The following is a 23,264-nucleotide window of genomic DNA, read 5'->3' as shown; positions in this document are numbered from 1 at the left end:
AGACATTGGATGGACATCTGTCATGGATGCTTTAGCTGAGATTCCTGTATTGCAGGGGGTAGGATTAGATGACCCTTGGGTCCCTTCCAACTCTACGATTCTATTATTCTATGACCTGAGACATTTTGCTGCCTTAAGCAGAGTCCAAATGACACCTCCATGCTGCTATGGTCAACACTTTCAAAAGTCTTGCTACCCCATTCCGATACCAATTCTTGCTTTCATCTATCCCTCTCCACCATCCCCACTACTGATGCTGCCGGAAGCAGGTTGAGTCACTTGGCTGTGTTCAGTGCCAGATTTATGTATAAGCTAAGCAAGCTATAGCTTAGGGCCCCACTCTCTTGGGGGGCCCCAAAAAATGTAAAGGAAAAAAACAAGTGGATGTGCATTTCCAAAATATAAGATAAAAAACAAATGACTTTGATAAAATACATGTTTTGTTATGTGCAAATGGCTTTAGATACCTATTAGGTCCATAAATTACCATATAGCATATATTCAACACACACAAAAGCGACAATTTGTTGTTGACAAAGGACAGCTGGACATATAAAGGGCCCCATTACTTTCACTCTCTTAGGGCCTCATCAAACCTAAATCTGGCCCTGGCTGTGTTACAGGGCTGGCCCTAGGAGTTATATATTTAAACATAGGTTTATGTGATGGTACACGGTGTTTCTATCCTACCTTTCATCACAGAAGATCTCAGGGCACCAAACAGCATTATAAAACACAATAAAAAGTAACCAAGAACATTCCATTAGAACAGCGGAAATAATAATTCAGTATATCACCCATTGGGACACAGGTGGCACTGTTGGTTAAACCACAGAGTCTAGGACTTGCTGATCAGAAGGTCAGCAGTTCGAATCCCTGTGACAGGGTGAGCTCCGGTTGCTCGGTCCTTGCTCCTGCCCACCTAGCAATTTGAAAGCACGTCCAAGTGCAAGTAGATAAATAGGTACCACTTCGGCGGGAAGGTAAACGGCGTTTCCATGTGCTGCTCTGGTTTACCAGAAGCGGCTTAGTCATGCTGGCCACATGACCCGGAAGCTGTAGGCCGGCTCCCTCGGCCAGTAAAGCGAGATGAGCGCCGCAACCCCAGAGTTGGCCACGACTGGACCTAATGGTCAGGGGTCCCTTTACTTTACCTTTTATATCACCCATCTGTCTCGGTGTGGGCTTATACCAGTAGGCTCATACCTGAAATGGCTGATGGGGAGAGAAAGGTATTCAGCTGGTGCCAAATATCAGGAAGGTGAGCAACATCTTGCAAGGGTTCCCCAAGTGTGCACCCAACCTCCTTACGGAGGAGGAAGATACCAGTTTGTGTTGGTGGCAAGGGGGGGGGGAGTATAAAAGGAGAATTCCCGGATGCTGAGATCCAAGTTTGAAGCAGGTACTCTTTGGTGAGAGAACTCCAGCAAGTATTTGAAAACACAAAACATGCAGCAAAGTAAAGCATGGACACATAGGTTGTTGGACCTTTAAAATATGTCTTCCCAAGCGAGTTCCAAAATAGTGCCCTCTTCCCCCACATAGGAAAAGACCACCAGTTTAGACAGTTTGAAATGGTTTACTTACAAAGCCTTAAAAAGTCAGATTCATGTGCTTTTACATACATCAATCAGAAAAGCCACATAGGCAGTAAAACTTGGTTTAGTTCCAAAGTGGTGAAAATTTCCAAATTATTCTTATCGGAATTCAAGAGAGGCTTGTTAGAGCCATGTGGTCTGAGCAGCAGCAACCAGCTCAGACCTCATATGTGGAGCTTCTCAGATAGACGGAGGTACAACAAGAGGCTTGATTACCTCCCTCCCAAGGCGGGGGGGGGGGAGTGACCTAGCTAAGCACGGCAGGACAGTTTACTCTATGGCATTAACCCCTTCGTGGATTAATTAGACTTAAGCATGTTGGCTATATGAGGCTGGTTATCCCACAGTTTGTTCCCTCCAAAGCAGTGTGTGTGTCTTGACCTTTTGCACATGACACATGCCTCTTAAAGAGACAGGCCACTTTATAGTACTCTGTGTAAAGCTATAGGTAAGCAGGCTGACATCATATTGGTCATAATACAATCAGTGTTCCATCTGCCTACCTACTCAAATTCCTGCAGCAACTTCTGCTTTTCTGAAGAGAATGGAGCAAAACACGAGCCTGTGTAAGGAAAGTGGAAACCCATCAGCAAAGGATGTTTCCAAGCACAAACATAAATGTGCTTGGAGAGACCCCGGTGTATCCTTTTAACGACTAGCTGTAACTCACTGCTTTTACTTTGACTTTAGTAAAAAAAAGGGGGGTACTAAACCAGGGCAAGTGGCAGGAACAGCTGAAAACATACTTGCCCACTATCCCTACGACCACCTAAGGGCTATGAACATCTGGAACAATCTGAAACAGAGGGAAAGTGGGTGCATGCTAATGTTTTTCAGTGATGTATTCCGCTTTTTATTACCATGGAACTTTTGAGACCGGGATGTGTTCCTTCACAAACAGTGGTTGCTATATTGGAAATGGGTCACATTATTTGAGATCTGGAATGATTTGTGTAATGTTAATCCAAGGGGGTTTAAACTTACTAAGTGTTCTTGGCAATGTATAAGAACCTATGAGCCATCATCTGATCTGGGATTTCTCTTTTTTCTTTTTGGGAGCATGTGGTGGTGGGGAGTTAGGAAGAGGCAGTTTTGCACCTATGGGGTGCTTGGAGATCATTCCCCTGCACAGAACCGTGTTGTCAGCCACAGATCTCTTTCCAATTTCCACGCTTCAATCCTGTCTATGTTTGCCATCACATTGGCTAAGTTTTAATCTCTTTGCTCTCCAGAAAACAGCTCTTTGTCTCTGTCTGTACTGTACAATAGAAGCAAGTAGCAGGATTGGAGATGACGAAATATGTCCCTTCTTTTCCCCCAATGATATTTTATTCAGTTTCAACATTAATACCATATATAGTCAAAAAACACAATTTCGTCTTTTCTCTTATTTTTGTCGTTTTCCCATGGAGTTGTTGTTTCTCTTCTTCTGATGCACCCAGTCTTCTACCTACCAAATCGTAACAATATTATAATCTGATCACCGTATTCTTCGCTCTATAGGACGCACCCGTCCATAGGATGCACCATAGGATTGTTTTAGAGGGGGAGAACAAGGGAAAAAAATTCTCCCCTCTCTGCGCAGTGCCCCTTCAGTGAAGCGGCAGGAGAAACGGAACCCCTTCCATTTCCCCTCCCACTTAGCTGAAGGGGCGCTGCACCTTAGCTGAAGGGGCACTACCCTTCTGCAAAAGGAACCCGAAGCCTCTGGAGTGCAGTGGGAGCTCCCACCATGCTCCAGAGGCTTCAGGTGGCTATCCTTGAAGCCTGGTGTGCACCGACCCTTCTCGCTCTCCAGGCTTCAGCGAATAAATGCGAAGCCTCTGGAGCACGGTGGGAGCACTCCCACTGCAATTTGGAGGCTGCTCATTGCTTCTGCTGAAGCCAAGTAGCCTGCATTTGCTCCATAAGACGCACACACATTTCCCCTTAATTTTTGGTGGGGAAAATGTGCGTCTTATAGAGCGAAAAATACAGTACTTCTATTGCTTATAGCTCAAATCCTGCCTGCGAGTTCATCATACTATTTCTTGAAATAGTTCAAAAAAAGGCATCCATTCTTCCATAAAACACTCATTCAATTAATTTTGCTGTTAATTAACCCCCCCCCCCAAAAAAGGTCCCTTCTGATACCTGGGTTCCAAGCCATCCAGGGCTTTATATACCAGAATCAAAACCTTGAATTGGGATTGGTAGCAAACAGGCAGTCAGCGAAAATCATATGGTCTCCTACAGCCAAGACAGTCTATATAACCTGGCAGCAATATTTTGTTCTAGCTGCCATATCTCAGCTGTAGTCAAGGGTAGCCCTATGCAGAATGCATTGCAGCAGGATAATTGGGAGGTGACTAAATGATGGATTACTGTGGCCGGGATATCGCTGTCCAAGAATAGCCATAGCTGGTGATGCAGCTGGAGTTGGAAATAGTTGCTCTGTGCAATTGGTGGCACTCGGGCTTCTAGGGACAGAGTAGAAGCAAGAAGCCTGCCCAGCCTGCAAACCTCATTCTTCCGGGGGAATGCCATCTCATCCCATCCAGGACAGGCTGACTAACTAATTCATGGACCCAGAATGGCCATAGGATAACAGCCAGAGTGCCGTAACGAAACTGAGCTATGCACATGCAACAGTGAATGCATCCCTTTATTTAAAAACACACAGACCTCCCATTCATAAATAGTTTGACAGGGATAAGGCTGGCTAGGAGGCTTTCCCCTGATATACTGGGGTTTTTTAAATATAGAATATTTTTCTCTATATAGGGAATATTCAAACACAAACTCCTATATTTGCAGCCTGTTATGGTATAACCCACGAAGAGGCAATTTAAAACTGCTCTAAGAGGGTACGCTTTCACTAACAAGAAATGTGGGAGAGAGACACGAATATAAAAGCCTTTTTTAATTTTAATAGAATATCTTTTAGCCAATAATGTGAGGTCAATCTGTAATGGGACACTATTGAATAAAGCAAGCAGGCATAAAGATTTGACTATCAGTCTTAATGATGGCACATTGTCAGCTTCAGAAGCCATAATGTACTCTGGCCTTTCTCTCCCTGCTTTAATGCAAACGTTCATTCATATCAGCTCGCCATGTCAAACTACACAGCAGTTTAGTCCCTTGCTTCATGGGTACACTATTGAACAGAACTGACTTGCCAGACCAGAAAATATATGTTTTATTTATTTACGTAGTAGATTTATGCACTGCTCTTTAGTATAAATATTTCCAGAGTGGTCCTTCCAGTGCATTATTACGTTTCCAACAGTAGCCAGATGAAGGTCTTTCACAGCCTACAAAGAGAACATCATAATGATAATCATCACCTCTTGTTTATTATTTCTGCCCCATAATTCTGGCAGCTAGCACAACCAGACGCCGTCCTCTGCCCCAGCTGCAACAAAACACGTCTCTCCCATATCGGTCTCTACAGCCACTGCAAGCGCTGTAACCTTCCAACAGTTTGACTTTACCCCACAAAATGCACTCCTCCATTGTCTCCCGAGCCAGACGGATGCCAACCAAACATATTACCTTAGTTCACAAAGGCTCCATTTCGCTACAATGGCAAATAAGTGATAACACTACAGATAGGGAATCGTAGAATAGAGAACTGAGATTCCTACATTGCAGAGGGTCATCTAGTCCAACCAAAAGCATCCATGACAGATGACCATCCAACCTCTGCTTTAAAAAATCCCAAAAAAGGAGAGTCCATCACTGTCAAATGGCTCTTACCATCAGAAAATTCTACTTTGTGTTTAGTGAGTTGTGGAACAGTCAAGTTGCCAGCTGCATTTGTTTGTTCCTGTGCCTTTAACAGCAGCCAGAAACAAATAAATTAAGAGGGTGAATATTTTCCTGGCAGAGAGATAAAGGATTGAGGAAAAGAAATACCACAATTTCTGTGCGTTTGCCAGTTTGGATAAGATGCCCCTAACTTCTCCACTTCCTTCTGGAGCCAATGCTCTTATCTCCTGCTACAGTTATAGGATAACTCATTGTGGTGTCTGAATTTTGTTCAGCCCTATCAGGAATTCCAGGAGTCCAACCTGCAGTGTGAAGGAATATTACAAATTATTTTGATTCCGAAATCTTATCTGTGTAGTCGAGTTTTTCTATTTTGATTTCTGGTTGTCTGTTCTCTTCAAAGAATTCCATGAGATAATAAACAATAACAAAATAAAGAAAAATGATGATTTGCTTCTATCTTTAGACATTCAAAATATCACCCAGTGTTTTGCAGCCAGTGCCATCTTTAATAATACATTTGTTCCATCAAAGGTTCAGAGATCTTTTTTCCAATGCTGTCGAGAGTGTGCATTAATAGTTATTAATGAATTTATGAACATGCTTGCTAAATGCCATTGTGTTCACATAGGAACTTAAAAGCACAGGTATGAAGTGGTGCTGAATTGCCCAAGAGCTTTCATTCAATTCTCAATTGGTCACGTATTAATTTAGCAACCTGATATGCATCCTCAGAGCAGCTTCAAACACTATTGAAGGCACACTGTCAGCCACATGGAAAGTGGTGCTTCTTGAAATGTTCAAATTGCAGAGATGGCTTCCCTGGTCTGATATGCAAGAGATGGCTTGATGCATATGAGGTTGCTAAATTAAATGCACTACCAATTAAGAATTGGCTGCAAGGATTTCGACAATCCAATGACTCTTTATAGTGTTTTAAATCCCTCTGCAAACTGGATGATTCACATGTTCACTGGAGATGCAAGTTCGTCAGCACATAAGGAGGGCACCGCTCAGTCATGCTTACAAATAGCTTGGCAGAGAACTCAAAGCATGGAAGAGCCCATAGCTCAATGGAGCACAAATGCATTATGTTATGTACTGAAGTTCTCACCCTGGGCCAGCAGGGGGATACTGTAGATAGTTTTCACTCAGGTCCACATATGCAAATAAGGGATCAAAAGTGACGTTCAGTGATTGGGTAGTTACAGAAAATGGTTACTGTTGCGTTGTAGTGGAGCTCTATATAAGCAGGCTGGCTGAACCCTTCAGTTCAGTTCTGTTCTGGCCTGTGAATAAATAAGAGCTGTTTGAAGAATCGCTGTGTCGTCTGATATGTTCACCCACAACTTAACACGTTACATGCACAAAGCCCCAGATTCAGTCCCAGACAAAAGAAATGAAATTTCTGCCTCTTGCAACCTGATGCAAAAGGGAAACAGTCTGGACCAGGGATCACTCAACTATTTTGGATTCTGGGCTGGCAACAGTGCTTGAAGAACCAGTATAGCTGTAAAGCAGGACAACAAAGAATCTATTTGCAGTCATTGTTCTTTCTTAAAAATAATAAATCTGGCTGTTAGCAGAAATGGTAAAGCTCACTAATTATATAAGAATAAGCGATGGGCTACAAGATGATACATTCATTGAAAACCAGATAATATTTATTCAGTATTGGACCAACACACATAATGAGTCGGTGCAACCATTATTTTGTTTTCTTTTCATTATGTGATCATTACTGTAATTACGTTTTGTTTTCTTCCCGCAAAGGAAATATCAATTCAAGCCAACTATTTAAATATTCTATATGAACGTATGTGAAAGACTCTGCATGAAAAGAATCATCTGAAGAAAAATTAAAAAGAAAGCCAGCAAGCCTTCCTCTTAGCCCCTTAAGTTATCATTACAAATTAACAATTCTGGTTTCCAGTATCTCCAGCTGATGTATGTAATATCACTGTAATATTACTATAAATAAAATAGCGGTATTTTTATTTGACTTACTTTCATTTCATGAGTTAGTTTCAGGAAAGTTTATAAACTATGCTATATTAATAGAAAATCTCCTGGCTTTCCCTATACCGTTGCTGCTTTTATTTACCATGAGATTTTGTCCATACTTTGTCCCTCCACAAATTGTATGTTGGGATAGTTGCTCCTTTTCAGAACTTAGCAATTACAACCTTCGCTGCCAACAAATCTGTTCGTTTGTGGATTGTTGTTGTCTTTCTCCCAGTTGTGCTTAGCTTTGAGCACTCTGATATCAGAGCAGGAAAAGCAATTCATAAAATTGCATAAATCCATAAATTGATAGAGCAATGTGATTAAGCTCCCCAGCGTGTAAAGGAGCCGACACAACCCAGAACAAGATACTTTCTCGTCATGTGGCTTTCTGAGTGTCCCAGAAACAAACGAACATAAAAGCATCCCACAACTCCCTCGAGATGATGAAATTATTTGTTGCATATTACCGGGGTCAGAAATTTCAGGCATCGCCTTTCAGGCAGTCGTATTTGATATGTCCAGCCTTATATTCATATTGTGTAGGGCTCTGCCTTTTCTTAAAACATACAGACGGGAAACAAACCAAACCCTGCTTTATACTGAAAAAGCTGCTTTTGCCTGATGGCAAAAATGCATGTAGCCACAGCTGCCTAAAATTAATTCCAATGTCTCCCCACACACATACAAAGGCTTCTGGCTGCTTCCTCTCTGAGTAGCAAACAAGCTTCTATTTTGTCCTCCACTCTAATCACGATAGGGGGCTTCTTCAATGATTACATTGTTTTGGTGTGGTCAAAAGGTGAATACAAATGTTCGGTTTTTGGAAGGCGTATTGCTCATTGGGGATCGGAACTCATCATCCATATCAGAAACAGTAGTAAAACTGGAGGCCATCTGGCCGATTTACCTGTTAATGCAGAAGCAGCGGTCCCAGGGCCAGCTGGAGCAGACTTGCCAATGTTTCAGAAGTCCCCAATGCTCAGATTAATGGCCAGATGTTTCTAAAAACTCAGCCTCGCCAGTCTCCACTTTGTGGCTCCCACACCTTTTGTCAGGGTTATGCTTGCTTCTGAGTGTTCAGGATCATCTCATCACAGCCTAAACTCTTTCGCCGAGACCATGCTTGGTATTATTTTTCCCACTGAATGAAATTGGTGTTTTTGGTTGTTGTTTTTGCACTTGTAAGGGGATCCTGGACTGCATCAAGGAAATAGAAGTGGACGAAATAGTGTGTAAGTGGGACTATATAGGCCCAGGATCTTGCTATCAACCCATCAGCTTTCAGTCTGAAAATGGACTGAGACGAAATATAGGGAATAATGGAATTTGCTTGAAGAAGGGGCATCAAGATAAGCTCTCTTACAATCAAATGAAATCATAGTCAGGACGGGAATATAAGCAAAGGAATGAGAATGATAAAGGAATGGAATGTAGGAGATATATATATTATAGAAATAAGTATTACATTTAAGGCAGTAGATAAAGGATTTGAACATCATGGAAATAAGGATGGGAAGTCAAAATAAGGGAATATTGAACTGAAACTGAATCAAATTTGTTGAATTGTTTGGATTTGTTAAATTGTAGGAAAATCAATAAAAATCAATGGAGGAAAAGATAAGAAATGAAGATAATTCTTTTATTTATTTATTTTGCACTGGAAGGTTGGTCCTTTGTTGGTGGGCCAAAATATAATGAATCAGGATAGGACTAAGGAGAATGGTGGGACCTAGAGGAATGTTGGAGGCAAAGGGTGAATAAGGTTTAAATGTGGCAGGTAAGGAGCTAAGCCTGAGATATTTTGAGAGGTGTGGATGGAGGCAGAAAGGACACTGGTTGATTCTGAGTCAATCCCTGCAGATTCTGGCATTTACTGGCCTTTCAGGGGCCTCTGTCCCAAACCAGCTCCTTGAGAGGATTACTGGTTGCACCAGTAAAATGCTGACCAGTTGAAAATCCAGGGGAACAAAGACTGAGCTGAAACAAAATGACAGCCTTTCACGAATGCTCTCGGCAGTGCCAAAAAGCATCTCCCCTTTTCAGCATTTCTTCAGCCTTCCTTGTAAAGAATGTTCACATAATAATCTACATGGTCCACAGTTGCCTGTGGTGACGGAACACACAGTCCAATATGAGCAGCAATGCAGCATTGTGATGTCATCATTTTCATTTAGGGATCGCTGATAGGATGCAATCCATCCATGTGGCCAATCCTTTGATGGACAAGAAGCAACAGCCAAAAGAAAAAAGGGTGCCAGGATCAGCAATAGGCCAGACTGCTGATGGTGCAAAGTAGGACTGGAAAAGGGGGAATGATCACACAATTTAATTATGGTGGAGAATAATCAGTGCAGTTCGCTGGTATACAATTTTGCTCAAATGACTGGGATAAGCAACAGGAAAAGAGGAATATGAGTCAAACACACACACACTACTGCCCCCCCCCCTTTGGACTATTTCTTTCCTAGGAAGCTGCAAGAGGCAGCACATTCAACAGGGATCATTCCCAAAGGCTCAAAAACATATTTAGAGCTCTAAAAAAATGGTTGGTGGAGCAGGTGCACCTCCAGGTTATGAAGCCCCAGTGACTATAATGGGACTTTTGTTAGCACAGAAATGTGTGTTTCACAACCCAAGGGATGCTGCTCTTATCCTACACTTGCTAACTTGGGTCCCATTTGAAATCCTTTTGATGGCAGTGGGAGCTTTGTCTGGCACCAAAGAAACAGAGATTGGCTCTTTGGCTGCCTCTATATTTATAGCAGCAGCTGCCACCAAATCTAAAAACAGAGCCATTGCCGAGAAAACAATGGGAGCCGAGTATATGGGCCCAGAGAATGATCTAAAGTAGCTCTCCAGCAAAAGCCAAGCAGATCTGGTCCTGCAAGCCACCCAAGAACCACACACAAGCTACAGGTTGCTTGTGGCATCTTAAAGCTGGTATAGCCCTCCAAATATTGCTGGACTACAGTCCCCATCATCCATGATCCCTGCCGTTGGTGGCTGAGAATGATGGGAACTGTAGTGCAACAACATCTGGGGTGGGGGCACAATGCTGGCTACCTCTGCCATAAAGACGAAGAGTTGGATCTAGACATAGACAGTTGAACGTAGGTCTCATTGAAATTAGTAGAATGGGTTATTCATGACTTAAGTAGCATGGATTTCAGTGGGAATAAAGCTGAACTAACTTAGTCTGGATCCAACCCTAAACATTTAATTGTGGCATAAGCATTCAGAAACTTCTTGAGTTGCATGAAGTATTACTTCAAATACTGAGGTTGTCCTGATTTGCCGTGGGCATTGGAATAATTTGCTTGAAACACCCGTAATTTGCTTGACAACCCAGGAAATGCCCTTATACAGTTCATCTAGCTCAGTATTGTTTGCTGGTGTCAGGGAACTGACATCGGAGGAAAGGGAAGTGGTAAGGCTCCCAGAGACTGGGAGAGAGTCAACAGCCAAAGCAGGGACCAGCAGGGGGAGCGCGGGGTCTCTGGAGGAGGATCTCAGTAATGCTGAGAGAGACGCAGCAGCCCAGGCAGGAAGCAGCAGGGGAGAGAAAGGGGTGAGAGACACTTCGAGCGAAAATAGCGGGGAGGTGTCAGAAGCTACTGCAGGGAGACCCATGCTTCGCCGGAAGCTGCCACGTCGTGAGTCCAGGAGACGCGTTTCCGTTAAGGAACTTCTTTGCTGGAAGCGCTTCCGCAGACAGCCACTGTCAGACTCTACTAGTGACTAGAGCAGACATGTCTGAGGAGCTCTGTCACACACAGAGGTTTGTGGGGTCGCACAAACTCTGAAGGGGCACAATTTTAAGCACAAGCAGCTAACCATCCCCTGACAGCAGTCTGACAGTCTCTGTACGCTGCCTGTGCAGGAGAAAGCATCATGAGCAACCCAGTCGGAACCGGAGACGCAGGGGTTGGAGCTGGTCCAAGCTTGGAAGAAAGGTATCAAGCTCTGGAGGTCCAACTTGCGCTGCAGACGGCGAGGCTCGAGGAGAGAAGGGCTCAGGATGCTGACAAAAAGGGGAGAACCACTCAGTTCCCCAGAAAGGTACCAGGATTGGTGCAGAAGTTTGGGGGGGACCCCAAGGATTACCATGCCTTTAGGACTGAGATGCAATATGCTCTGAATGTGCAGTTTGATGAGTTCCCTGATGAGGAATCGCGAGTTGCGTTCGTAATTGGGCATCTTGAGAAGGGGGCGCGGGTCTGGGTTCGACCCCTGATGGCAACGCACAACGATATCCTAAAGGACACTATGAAATTCTTTCGTGCAATGGATATCATGTTTTCCAGCGATATTGAGGAAGGGTTGGTACGCAGACAGCTAATGGCTTGCAAGCAGGGAAGCAGATCTGTCCGTGAGTACTGGACTGAATTTACCATGCTGATTCACAGATTGGGGTGGGATTTATCGGCAGCACCCATTCAGATGCTATTTGAAGAAGGTCTTTCTTCAGCTGTGAAAGACGAGCTGGCCAGGAGCCCCAGGGCGGGGTCTATGGATCAGCTGACCAAATCTGCGCTGACCATTGGAGCGCGCCAGGAGGCAAGAGCCTTGGAGAGGCGGGAAGGGAGAGGGGAACGTTGGAAGGAGTTACGCATTCCAGACATTCCTGAGCCAGCTTTCCCGCCGGCAGAGCCGATGGAAATCGGAACAGCCCGCGCGCGCGCAGTTTCAAAGCCCAGTGAGGGGGCGAAGAAGGAGGGAAAGGGAGCCCGGAAATGCTATCTCTGCCAACAGCCAGGCCACTTTGCCAGAGTCTGCCCCCAGAGGAAGGAATGGCAAGGGATGGTGGGAGCTGTTGAGGGGGAAGAGCAGGGAGAAACGGAGCAGGTAAAAGCCAACGCCTGGTTGCCAGCAGGGCACTGCAGCCAGGCCAAAGAGCAGTGAAAGTGCCCCTTCCCCAAGTGCCAGTGCCAGAAGCTCCTCGACCTGCTCTAGTGCTTGAAGTGTCTCTAGAGCTGCAAAATGGACACCCCCTAAAAATAAAGGCGCTGTTGGACTCAGGCAGCTCCTGCAATTTCATGAGCAAGGAGTTTGCTGCTGAGCACCAGATGCAGACTATCCCTTTAAGCAACCCCCTGCAGGTGACCACGATTGATGGCAGGGAACTGTTGGGAGGAGGCGTCAGCTTGCAGACCGTCCCAATGATAATGAGGGTGGCAAGACACACAGAACTGATAGCGTTTAATGTGGCCACCTTGGGAGGCGCTCCCATTATTTTGGGAATGAGCTGGCTAGCCCTACATGATCCGCTGGTGGGCTGGCATCAAAGAGTGGTTTCCTTCGGTTCAGCACATTGCTTGGAACACTGCAGGGGGGAAAAGGGGTCAGCAGGGGCCCAAGCCACCCTAGCAGGGACGGAAGTGATGGAGAAGGGGAAGGTGCCACCACAGTATGCTGATCTCAGCGACGTGTTCAGCGAGAAGGAAGCGGACCAACTACCCCCGCATAGGCCCTTTGATTGCCAGATCAATTTACTCCCTGGAGCACAGCTTCCTGTAGGCAAGTTGTATGCCATGTCAGACAGGGAGATGCAGGAGTTGCGAGCGTTCATTGACAAGAACCTGAAGAGAGGCTTCATCAGAGAGTCCAAGGCAGCGGGGGGTAGCCCAGTGTTTTTTGTGGATAAAAAAAACACGGACAAGCCGAGGCTGGTATGTGACTTTCGGGCCCTAAATGCAGTGACAGAGCCGGCGGCTTTTCCTATGCCCAGGATTGATGATATTTTGACCAGGGTGCGAAAAGGAAAGATTTTTACAAAGCTGGACCTAAGGGGGGCGTACAACCTGATACGTATAAGGAAAGGGGATGAATGGAAGACCACCATGTTCACCCCTTTGGGGGCATTTGAATACCTCGTTATGCCTTTTGGATTACAAACAGGCTCCGCGTGTTTTCAAGCCTTTATGAACCATGTACTGGGGCCTTTGCTCTACAAGAATTGCGTGGCCTTCTTAGATGACGTGTTGGTGTATTCGGAGAATGAGGAGCAACATGTGAGAGACGTCAGAGAAGTGTTGAGCAGGCTGCAAGCCAACAGATTGTGGGTGAAACTGGAGAAGTGTCAGTTTCATACCAAGGAGGTGGAATTCCTGGGGTACCGCTTGTCAGACAAGGGGTTGGCCATGGACCCCGGCAAGGTTCAAGCGGTGCTGGAATGGAAAACACCCAAGACCAAGAAGGATGTGCAGAGGTTCCTAGGGTTTGGAAACTTTTATCGTAAGTTCATCCGAAACTTCGCCCACCTGACGGCGCCCATCACGGACTGTCTCAGCAGCAAAAAGAAGTTTGTTTGGACGGGGGAGGCGGAGCGAGCGTTTGAGGAACTGAAAAGGGCCTTCGCCTCTGATGAACAACTTCTACATGTGGATTTACAAAAAAAGCTGAGGGTCGAAACAGACGCTTCTGACAGAGCCATAGGGGCGGTGCTTCTTCTGCAGCCGGGGAAGGAGGGGTCAGAGTGGCGACCGTGTGCCTTCTTTTCGCGAAAGCTGAACAAATCTGAGAGAAACTACACGGTGCACGACCGGGAACTTCTTGCGATTTATGAGGCCTTCCGGAGATGGAGGCACCTACTAATTGGTGCACAACAGAAGGTGCAAGTGTGCACGGACCATAAGAATCTAGAGTATTGGAGAACTGCGCGAGTGCTCAACCAAAGGCAGTTGAGATGGGCCCAGGAGTTCTCCAAATTTAACTTTGAGATTTGTTACGTACCAGGCCCGGAGAACGTTAGGGCGGACGCTCTCTCACGCAAACCTGAATATTTGGAGGGAGAGGGTGCACCCGAAGAGACCCATGTTATTCCCGAGGACCGCTGGGTGTGTGGGGCGGCTTTGGTGGGGCAAAGGGAACTGGTAGAGGGAACGGTGCAGGATGAATACGCCCAGGACAAACTCAGGGGTCTCAGGAGGGAGGGAGACAAACCCGGGGGTTTTGAGGAGAGAAACGGGGCGTTGTACTACAAGGGAGCGTTATACATACCTGAAGGGGAATTGAGGGAAAAGGTACTCAAGCAACTGCACGATAGCCCCACAGCAGGGCATTTTGGGCAACACAAAACCATGTGGCTGGTTACCAGGGAATTCTGGTGGCCCAAGGTCAGGGAAGATGTGCGGGAATATGTGAGAGGGTGTGACCGATGTCAACGAGCCAAGGGGGAGAGGCGGGCACCGGCAGGTTTATTAGAACCACTACCCACGCCGGAAAGACCATGGGAGGCAGTGGCAATAGATTTCATGACTGATCTGCCCAGGTCCAAAGGGAAGACAGCCATTATGGTTGTGGTAGACCTGTTAACCAAGATGGCCCACTTTATAGCCTGCTCACATGCGGTCACAGCAGAAGAAACCGCTAAATTGTTTGTGGAAAATGTGTTTAGGTTGCATGGTGCCCCCTTGAGGGTGGTTTCGGACCGAGGGAAACAATTTACTTCCAGGTTCTGGAGGAAGCTCATGAGCTTATTGCACGTAGAGGTGAATTTTTCCACTGCCCGTCATCCAGAAACCAATGGGCAGGCGGAAAGAGCTAATGGTGTCCTCCAGCAATATTTGAGGTGTTATGTGAATGACAGAGAGAATGATTGGGTGGAGAAGCTGGCGTTGGCAGAATTTGCCTATAACAATGCAGAGAACGTGTCCACGGGGATGAGCCCTTTTTTGGCCAATCACGGGTGTCATCCCCGAGCCTTCCCAGGGGGGGAGGGGGAGAACTGGAGCGTTCCTGCCGCAGAACAGTTCGTTGAAGAAATGGAAGCGATCCATCGCCAGCTCCAACTTAATTTAAACAGGGCGAAGGAGGAATATAAGAGGCAGGCAGACAAAACCAGAAGGGAAGGGGAAAGCATTAGGGTGGGGGACCAGGTGTGGCTGTCCACCCAAGGGTTACCATTTAAAGGAGGTTGTAAGAAGTTAAGACCCAAAAGACTGGGCCCATTTGAAGTCACGCAACAGGTCAACCCAGTGGCTTTCAGACTCCGGTTACCGAACCACATGAAGTTGCACCCAGTGTTTCACAGATCATTGCTGTCACCGTATATAGGGGACAGAGAGGGGAGGGTCAATAGGGGACCAGCTATGGAGGAAAAAGAACACAGCTACCATGTAGCGGAGATTCTCGATTCCAGGTGGAGGGGAGAGCAAGTAGAGTATTTGGTAATGTGGGAAGGGGAGCCGGAGTCGGAAAACACCTGGGTCAGGGCAGAGGATGTAGATGACGAGGTTTTGATTGAAACTTTTCATCAGAGATTCCCTAGAAAACCCCAGCCAGTGGCAAGGTTCCGGAGGGAATACTTCGCCACCACCGACGACGAAGAAGAGTTGGAGGGGTTCGCTGATTCCGAGGTGGAGGAGGATTCAGCGAGTCGGAACGAAGACCGATGGAGGGAATTGTTCGAGACGTCTGAAGATGAAGAGGATTCTTTTAGGGGTTTCAGCTCCTCACCGCCCAGAGGAGAAAGTAGGGGCGGGGGAGAGGGGGGCCCTGGAGGGGAGGTGGATGTCAGGGAACTGACATCGGAGGAAAGGGAAGTGGTAAGGCTCCCAGAGACTGGGAGAGAGTCAACAGCCAAAGCAGGGACCAGCAGGGGGAGCGCGGGGTCTCTGGAGGAGGATCTCAGTAATGCTGAGAGAGACGCAGCAGCCCAGGCAGGAAGCAGCAGGGGAGAGAAAGGGGTGAGAGACACTTCGAGCGAAAATAGCGGGGAGGTGTCAGAAGCTACTGCAGGGAGACCCATGCTTCGCCGGAAGCTGCCACGTCGTGAGTCCAGGAGACGCGTTTCCGTTAAGGAACTTCTTTGCTGGAAGCGCTTCCGCAGACAGCCACTGTCAGACTCTACTAGTGACTAGAGCAGACATGTCTGAGGAGCTCTGTCACACACAGAGGTTTGTGGGGTCGCACAAACTCTGAAGGGGCACAATTTTAAGCACAAGCAGCTAACCATCCCCTGACAGCTGGCATCAGGATTTCAGGCAAGCATCTTTCCCAACCCAAGATGGAGATGCCAAGGATTGAACCTATGTCCTTTGACATGCAGAGCTCCGAGAGCTGGCTCTCACCGAAAAACAGTGATCGCTTGAAATGTCTGAAATGGGATTTTAGATTGCCGCTTCAAAAGATATGGCAATACACATACCCAATGCTATTTTTCTAGAAAATGAGGTGCCAGAACTCACCATGAATGCCTCCCTTGTTCTCTTATAATGGCAATGGCGCTGACCTGAGGAGGAGGAGGAGGAGGAGGAGGAGGAGGAGGAGGAGGAGGAGGAGAAGAAGAAGAAGAAGAAGAAGAAGAAGAAGAAGAAGAAGGGAAGAGTTTGGATTTGATATCCCGCTTTATCACTACCCTAAGGAGTCTCAAAGCGGCTAACATTCTCCTTTCCCTTCCTCCCCCACAACAAACACTCTGTGAGGTGACTGGGGCTGAGAGACTTCAGAGAAGTGTGACTGGCCCAAGGTCACCCAGCAGCTGCATGTGGAGGAGCGGAGACGTGAACCTGGTTCACCAGATTATGAGTCTACTGCTCTTAACCACTACACCACACTGGCAAACTGAGTTCCAGCCAGTTCCAGCTGGAAAAAAGTCCTGCACATACCCATAAATAGTTATGCCACTTAGTATAGGTTAAAAAGCTACATTTTGGTGCAGAATATGCCTCGATTATTAGAAAAGTCTAAAGGGGGGCATTTGTACCTCTGCCCCTCAAAACAAGTTCCGTCAAGTGTGCCCCATATTGACGTTTCAAGTTATGTAGCCGTCGTGTCACACAAACACACACTGACATGACAATACACACTCGTTAGTCAGCAAGTCTGAAAATGGGATATCCCTACATCTGACAGTAAAAACAGCAGGCATTAAGTCTACATAATAGAGCAGTCCAACTCAGAGCAAGCAGAACAACTGATGCTTCTTTCATAGCTTCCTTAGAGAAAGGAAAAGTGAAAAAGTATAAGCAGCTCAGAGGAAGAACCACCAGTGTCAGGTTGCTTTCAGGACTGGCAATGCCAACAGTTCTGTGTTGTGGACCTCAGGAGGTGCCTGGCAATGCCAAACCCTGATGCCCCAGCACCCATCTGATGTGCATGCCACATCGGTCCTGTGGGTGCTGTTTTCTACAAACAGGGCCCTTTTAATGTTGATCTCTGTGTGCTAAACCTCCAGTGCTCTGTCAGCACTTCGGCACAGTTGGGGAAGGTTACCAGGTAACCAGCTGCACACAAAACAACTGCACCTGGCATCTCAGAACAGGAAACCCCTGTACTTGCAAATTGAAAGCCGGCCTATGAATACAAGCACTGCAGAGAAACACCCTGACCGGAGTGTTTCAGCGTGGATCCAATTAAAGTCAGCTGCTTTTTTTCCTTTTTTTTAAAGAGTGCATTGTAAAGTGACTGTCAAATCACAATGAAAGCATCTGCAGGAAGCTCTGACAAAAAAAATAAAAAAATAAAACCCGCCACATTTCCTTCAGCTGTGCAGGGAAAGCTAATTACAGGCAGGTTAGTACTCTGCATATCAAGTGCACCTACAGAGGTTGCTCCCAAACAGAGCTGCTAATCTCCTAAGGGGCGTTTGAGCACCATATTTGTTCATTTAACTCATTCAAAGCATTTTGACCAAATCGTCTGCCTACACAGCACCCATTTTTAGGCATACCTGAGTGAATCTTTGTCCGTGGAGTTTTCTTGGCAGGGATACTGGAGTGGCTTGCCGGTTCCTGCTCCAGGAACCTATCCATTATGAAGGAAATCAGTCCTGAGTGCTGACTGGAAGGACAGATCGTGAAGCTGAGGCTCCAATCCTTTGGCCACCTCATGAGAAGAGAAGACTCCCTGGAAAAGAACCTGATGTTGGGAAAGATGTAGGGCACAAGGAGAAGGGGACAACAGAGGACAAGATGGTTGGATAGTGTTTTTGAAGCTACCAGCATGAGTTTGACCAAACTGTGGGAGGCAGTGGAAGACAGGAGTGCCTGGCATGCTCTGGTCCATGGGGTCACAAAGAGTCAGACACGACTAAATGACTAAACAACAACAACGAGTGAATCTTTAAGTCATTCCCTGTCTGTCAGATTCCTCAGATTCAGCCTATGGGACAAAAGGGTACTCCCCTCCCTCCTGCCCCATTTGCAATGCTCAGCACTGTTGGCTCCCAGCATTTCTGATCCTGAAGGGCACTTCGACCTCTGCTTGGCCTTTCTGGTCTCTGGGATCAGGGAAATGGTAGCACAAATCTCGGTTCCCACACCAAAAAGAGGTGTGCCCCAAGGAGAAATAAGAGCACCTGTTCTCCCCATCCCACCCCCAGCCAAGGAAGACACATGATAGTTATTGACAAAGAAGCACTTACAGTAGCTCCCATAGTGCTCTGGACGCACACACACACATAACAAACACACGTCTAGCCTCTAGGCAGATGTCACCAGATTTGTGCCCTGCAGGGCAGTTGCAGCAATGGGGGACCACATTCCCCCACCAGTTTAAGCTCCACCCACATGAAATCCATCACTGTTCTTCCCTGTTCAAGCCCCTCCTTGTTCTAGGAGACAGCTGTGCAGAGGATGTTGAGGTGTCTACTGTTTCCTTCCCTTGCCTGAACAGTCTCTTCTTCCTCCACCACATCCTGCATGTCTCCCTCTGTCTTGGACTGCCCTGGTTCCTGCCTTGCTGGTGGCTCAAAAACCCATAGGTCGCTGGCCCTCCCCTCCTGGGTCACTCTCCTGGCCTCTGCCTCCACCCCACACTCTTCAGAGTCCTGCCAGTTCTTGACAATGCCTCACTTTCTCCAGAGATTGGAAGCAACCAATTGTGTGTGAAGCTGCTGACTTGGTTAAACTGAGACAAAGCTCACTGTGGCTTTAAACAGTAGGATCTGCAGAACTTTGGACAGCTCCACAAGTAACACAGATGTTGTTCCAATGGTGGGAAAATCTCATCCAAGCGGTTACTTCCCAATGCAGGCATTTGAATGCATCACATTTTGTTTTGAGTCTTACATTGGAGCATCAATGAAAGGCCTTGAGTTGAGCTTCTGTGGTCTCAGTGGAGGGTCTACATGAGAGCAAACAGTCTTGAACAATTGGTGTGTTGATTCAGATGTTTCATCTGCAAGGACTGTGACTTACTTGTCCATATTGCATAACAATTGTGAGCTATTTCTACCGCTTCTTTCTCTGTGGGCTGCGTAGATGTGAGTTCTTATTGAAAGCTAGGCCTCCTCTTTTCAGCATAGCGTTATCTCAAACTTTAGAACTAATTCTAGCCTAGCATTTGAACTTTGCAGGTGCAGATTGAAATGCATATTCCTTCTCCCTCATGTATGAGGTGGTTTATTAAAAGGCATGCTCATTAGTACCTGTAGAATTATATTTAGCAATTCTGCCTCGATATATCCACAATGGATCTTGAATCCCTTTACTCACTCATTTTTTCAAGCCTACATTGACAAAGCTGTCCTCATGCAACATAAAACTCATGACGGTGTTTAACTTTTTGCTAACAAAGGAATTAATATTTATGACAATGCTCACCAAACTTACATGCCCAAATGTATCTTCCTCATATGACCGCACTTCCCACAGGTCTACTTTTGTGATGTTTTATATTAGCAATTTAGAATAAGGGTTTCCAGTTTCTTTGATGGCCCCTTCAAGAGGAGACATAAATGACTGCTGATCTTTCTTTCCCCCCAAAGATGAACATAAGAACATCATTTGATTGTACAAAAAGGTTGTGAATCAACTTCAATCGGAGCATAAAGGCGTATGTGTCTTTTCAGTTCTCGCAAATTATGCATATTGTTTTCTTGCATTAAAACAAGCTGTAATTTGCCCCTTTGAGAAATTCTCCTTGATATGCCTTATCTAAGGAGATGTGTCTCATATCACAATTTGAAAGTGCAATAGTGCCAGAAATGATGGGCAGAAGAAGGGTTACGTGCAGCTTCCAGATTTTTGAAATCACAGGTATGGCTCTTGCCACAATTAGATAAAACTACAGATCTGGGTCCCTTGAATTAGTTAAATGTCAAAGTTTTATGAACCTCACCTCAGTATTGGTTTGAACTCTGTGAAATATAGAACTGTCTGCAGTTGACACAAACCGGATTGTAAAAATCTATGCCTGCAATTCTGGAGACCGAGACCATATAACACCAGTCCTGAAAGACCTACATTGGCTCCCAGTATGTTTCTGATCACAATTCAAAGTGTTGGTGCTGACTTCCAAGGCCCTAAATGGACTCAGCCATGTATACCTGAAGGAGCTTCTCCACCCCCAGCGTTCAGCCCGGACACTGGGCTCCAGCTCTAAGGACTTTCATGGGCAGCTGTGAGTCCAAAATGCAAAAATACATTTCATAGGTTTCCAAGATACTCCTGGATCCCCCCCTTCCCATCTTCTGTAACTATCTACAAAGAAAGAGTTCAAATAATTTTATATGTAGGTATGTATGTATAACAGGAGGACAAAATTGCCTTTATTAGGGGAGAAATTATATAGATCCATTAATTACACCAGGAAGAATGTTTAAACTGGCATGTGTACAGTCTCGAAGGAGATGGCACTACAGAGCTAGCCCAATTCCCCCTCTCCCATTATTACATTTCTCTTTAAAGATAATTTGATTTTCCTGAGGTCAGCCATCAGAATGTAATTATTGTGCACCAAACGTGTTCTTCCCAACAGCTTGTTTACTACAGAACAAATCCGCTTTCACCGGTATGTGAAAACCTGTATTTTGGTTAGGCAAAATTATGCACAATATTCATCACACGATTACTTACGTAGTTATAGAATGCCTGATAATAAAAGAGCCTTGGGGGAAACCTAGATACTTGCACAGCATACTTAATCTGCCTCAAAAATACCTTTATCTGTACAAAATGGGAAGGAAAAGGGAATGCTGGGAGGTAAATTCCAACACCAAATATTTTTTCCTGTCTTTTATGCCAGATAATATTAGTATAAATTTGCTTAACTCTTCCCCCAAAAAGGAGGGCTATTCTCAGATCTTTTACTTGAACTCCCTAAAACTATATGCCTTTTTTGAGACTTTCACATTACAGAGATTTACAGGGGTTAGAAGTGAGCTCCAGAGGGGTTGCAATTGTAAGTATTAGCCTTGAGGTTGAGCTGATTCACACATGCATGCTCATTGTTTGGTGACTTGCGTGTGTGAATGGATCCTCACAAATTTAACCCTGGAAGTAAAATCTGCATATCACTCACATTGCAGACTGTGCTCAGACTAGGACAGCATGAGATGGGATGTAATCAGACAGACTTATAACCATCTCACTTTTTAAAGGTGGACATTTAGCCTTCTCATTTTCATCCCCCCCCCCCGCTGTATTATACCAATGGGGGCTCCAAGTGGGAGACTATATTTGAATGCACCTGTATGTTACCCTTCCCAGCCTCCTCCCCCAAAACAACTCACTACACTTAGAAAGCTCATATATTAGAACTTACTCCCTCATGTGCTAATTTTGAATCTTTGGAGATCTGAATAAGTTAAAAACTAAGGTCTTAGAGAAAAATTTAACACCGATTGAGAGAGAGAGGTTTCAGAATGAGACAGGTTTAACAGTGGTTAAGAAAGTGAAATACCTGGGGATTAATATGACAGCAAAAAATGGGAATTTATTTAAAGACAATTACAAAAAATGCTGGGCTGAAGTGAAAAAAGATTTAGAAATTTGGTCAAATTTGAAGCTTTCACTGCTAGGCCGTATATCGTGCTGCGATAAAAATGAATGTATTGCCTAGAATGTTGTTTCTGTTTCAAACATTGCAAATTTTGGACAACATGGATTGCTTCAAGAAGTGGCAGAGAGATATCTCTGGATTTGTCTGGCAGGGCAAGAAGCCTAGAATAAAATTTAAAATACTAACAGATGCAAAGGAAAGAGGTGGATTTGCCCTGCCAGACCTTAAACTTTATTATGAATCAGCAGCTTTTTGCTGGTTGAAAGAATGGCTGCTTCTTGAAAACACAGACATTTTGGATTTAGAGGGTTTTAATAATGTATTTGGATGGCATGCATACTTGTGGTATGATAAGGTCAAAGCACATAAAGCATTTAAAAACCATATTGTCAGGAAAGCATTGTTTAATGTTTGGATAAGATATAAGGACCTACTGGAAAACAGGTGGAAAAATCAAAATTAGAAACAGAACTGCTAGAACCCAAAACTAAGATTTTGTCAAAGATGTATAACTTGCTGTTGAAATGGAATACACAGGATGAAACGGTGAAATCTGCTATGATTAAATGGGCACAAGATGTTGGACATAACATAATGATGGCTGACTGGGAACAATTATGGACCACAGGTATGAAATTCACGGCATGTAATGCCTTAAGAGAGAATATTATGAAAATGATATACAGGTGGTACATGACACCAGTCAAGCTTGCAAAAATCTATCATTTGCCTGATAATAAATGTTGGAAATGTAAAGAAACTGAAGGTACATTCTTTCACCTTTGGTGGACGTGCCCAAGGATTAAGGCTTTCTGGGAGATGATTTATAATGAAATGAAAAGGGTATTTAAATATACCTTTCTGAAGAAACCAGAGGCCTTTCTCCTGGGCATGGTCGGCCAAATGGTGCCAAAGAAGGACAGAACTTTTTTTATGTATGCCACAACAGCAGCAAGAATACTTATTGCAAAGTATTGGAAGACACAAGATCTACCCACTCTGGAAGAATGGCAGATGAAGGTGATGGACTATATAGAACTGGTGGAAATGACTGGCAGAATCCGAGACCAGGGAGAAGAGTCGGTGGAAGAAGATTGGAAGAAATTTAAAGACTATTTACAGAAATATTGCAAAATTAATGAATGTTAGAATGATGTCAGAATGAAGTTAAGTGGTTTAAGT

General features: G+C 45.1%; 2 long non-coding RNA genes across 2 annotated transcripts in view; one reads left to right on the top strand and one right to left on the bottom strand.

The window, feature by feature from the left end:
• Positions 1-7,287, top strand: part of LOC309533639 — a 45,954-nt gene extending 38,667 nt beyond the window's left edge. Inside the window, exon 4 of the long non-coding RNA XR_014220367.1 lies at positions 7,125-7,287. This is a non-coding gene — a long non-coding RNA (uncharacterized lncRNA). The remainder of the gene's footprint in view (positions 1-7,124) is intronic.
• The window catches only part of LOC309533638, a 30,847-nt gene continuing 12,349 nt past the window's right edge, over positions 4,767-23,264 (bottom strand). The window contains exon 4 of the long non-coding RNA XR_014220366.1: positions 4,767-6,861. This is a non-coding gene — a long non-coding RNA (uncharacterized lncRNA). The remainder of the gene's footprint in view (positions 6,862-23,264) is intronic.

The sequence above is a fragment of the Podarcis vaucheri genome (assembly GCF_965113315.1).
Source record: "Podarcis vaucheri genome assembly, chromosome: 5".
NCBI lineage: Eukaryota > Metazoa > Chordata > Lepidosauria > Squamata > Lacertidae > Podarcis > Podarcis vaucheri.
The sequence above is the reverse complement of the archived record's forward strand: the minus strand, read 5'-3'. Positions and strand labels throughout refer to the sequence as shown.